The sequence below is a fragment of the Glycine soja genome, chromosome 3 (assembly GCF_004193775.1).
Source record: "Glycine soja cultivar W05 chromosome 3, ASM419377v2, whole genome shotgun sequence".
Lineage (NCBI taxonomy): Eukaryota > Viridiplantae > Streptophyta > Magnoliopsida > Fabales > Fabaceae > Glycine > Glycine soja.
Window position 1 is genome coordinate 13,660,407 of NC_041004.1, and position 2,512 is coordinate 13,662,918.

The 2,512-nt window shown below is 40.2% G+C and overlaps 1 non-coding gene across 1 annotated transcript; it reads right to left on the reverse strand.

Annotated features, from left to right (window-relative positions):
- Positions 1–1,949: 1,949 nt before the first annotated feature.
- LOC114407879 lies at positions 1,950–2,056 on the reverse strand. Its single transcript, XR_003665692.1, has one exon. It is a non-coding gene; the product is annotated as a small nucleolar RNA R71 (small nucleolar RNA).
- Positions 2,057–2,512: the final 456 nt, after the last annotated feature.

Below are 2,512 nucleotides of genomic sequence, written 5' to 3' on the forward strand. Positions count from 1 at the left end.
CGAAGCCCAACTCTCTTTGAGGTTTCGTTTGTAATGTGGTTTCCTGGCAGTTTTCCCTTCACCAGTTATCCCAATTTCGTGAATATTAATCAGTGCACGCTTCGTGTTCGATTAATTGCCTCTGAGCCTAACTTGCGTTCATGCTTAATGGACGAAGGGCTAACTGGTGTATGTGGTGCCTAATCACGTATTGAAAACCCTAAGTTGATTTTCGCTTAGTAAATTGAAATAGGGTTGGATTAAGTGGTTGACTGTTAGGGACGAATTCTCCATAACCCAGGATAAGAGAGTGGCTTCTGAATCAGAGGAAACAACCCGTTTTTAATATTAGTAGTTTCGTATTCCATTTTATTTGTTCTGCTCTTTAATTACCAAACAACCAACCCCCCCCCCCCCCCATCGTTACTGTTACTGCAAGTATATTATGAACATTTGGCTTGTCACTGCTCGTTGGGAAACGACCTAGGATCACTTCCTAGTTATTGCATTTTCATGTTTATTTGATTCGGGTACGGCCTCGATCAAATTTGGCGCCGTTGCCGGGGAGCAGTGTCCAAAGGTTCATAATAGCTAGTTAGTATTGTGTTAGTATGTGTGTTAGTGTTGTTTAGTGTCCTGGTATTTTGTTTAATGTGTGTTCTGTTTCAGTTTTCCCATTAAGCGTTTCCCCTGTTTCAGTCTTGGGTGTTTTGCTGTGAAGATTGTGCTTGAAAACAGAGTAGTAGTAGAAATCAGCTTGCGGAAAAACAGAGTAGTAGTAGAAATCAATTAGAGACGGATTTTAGCGACCACCCATGCTGAATTATTTGGGATTTTTTGTTTTAGTAGCTAGGGTTGTTATTTTTGGCTGAATTTTTTTTTGGTAACTTCTTTTAATCCATATTTTGTGGGAAAAATAGCTAGAGCCTTTAGTTTGGTCATATTTGAAAGTTCCAAAAAATTAGCAAATTTTGTGTTTGTCAAAACTTCAAACGGCCATAACTTTTGCTCCGGTTATCAGAATCGGAATTATTATATATGCATTTGGGCTAGAAAAAAATTTCCTACGCCATGGCAGCCTACCATAGGCTGGCTGAGGTTTCCATCGTCCAAAAGAAGCGATTCTGTCAAAAGTTTTTTATTTTTCAAGTTTTATTCACTTATTTTTCTTAACTTACCAATTTTAGCTTTCATAGTTAGACTTTGAATTTTTGTCTGAAATTTTTTGTCCTATCTTCTCATCATTTTATAAGGTTTCTCACAAAATTTCAAGTCATTTGGATATCATTTGAGGGTAGCTGTAGTTCAAACCTACACCTTTATTTACATGACAAGGCAACTAGTTGTGTGCATGCTGAATGTAGTGTATGACTAGAGGCAATCCATCTGACTTACAACCCTTTGATCCTGACATAGATAGGACATTTCATAGATTAGTTAGGCATCATTTTATACCTTTTTATCATTCTGAGCATTCCATAACTGGTGAATCTGTGCATTCTGTTATTGGTGATTTTGAACATCCTGATCTTGAGCATTATAATTTTGAGCATTCTGATTCTGAGCATTCTGATTTTGCACATTCTGAGAACATGGCACAACCTCCACCTCGTGAGAGGACTCTAAGGGAAATGGCTGCACCTGATTTCACCTATGAAAGCTTGTGCATCCAATACCCTGATGAGGATGTCCCATATGTTCTTAAAACTGGACTGATTCATTTGCTTCCAAAATTTCATGGCCTTGCAGGTGAAGACCCGCACAAACATTTGAAAGAATTTCACATTGTCTGCTCCACCATGAAACCCCTAGATGTCCAAGAGGATCACATATTTCTGAAGGCTTTTCCTCATTCATTAGAGGGAGTGGCAAAGGACTGGCTGTATTACCTTGCTCCAAGGTCCATCACGAGCTGGGATGACCTTAAGAGAGTATTCTTAGAAAAAATTTTCCCTGCTTCCAGGACCACAGCCATCAGGAAGGATATCTCAGGTATTAGACAACTCAGTGGAGAGAGCCTGTATGAGTACTGGGAGAGATTTAAGAAACTATGTGCCAGTTGCCCCCACCATCAGATTTCAGAACAGCTTCTTCTCCAATATTTTTATGAAGGACTCAGTAATATGGAAAGAAGTATGATAGATGCTGCCAGTGGTGGAGCCCTTGGAGACATGACTCTTGCTGAAGCCAGAAATTTAATTGAGAAGATGGCCTCCAACTCCCAGTAGTTTAGCGCCAGAAATGATGCCATAGTCATTAGAGGAGTGCATGAGGTATCTACAAACCCATCTACATCATCTGAAACTAAGAAGCTTGAAGGAAAACTGGATGCGTTGGTCAACTTGGTAATCCAGCTGGCCTTGAATCAGAAATCTGTACCTGTCGCAAGGGTTTGTGGTTTGTGCTCCTCTGCTGACCACCATACAGACCTTTGCCCTTCCATGCAGCAACCTGGAGCAATTGAGCAGCCTGAAGCTTATGCTGCAAATATTTACAATAGACCTCCTCAACCTCAGCAGCAAAATCAACCACA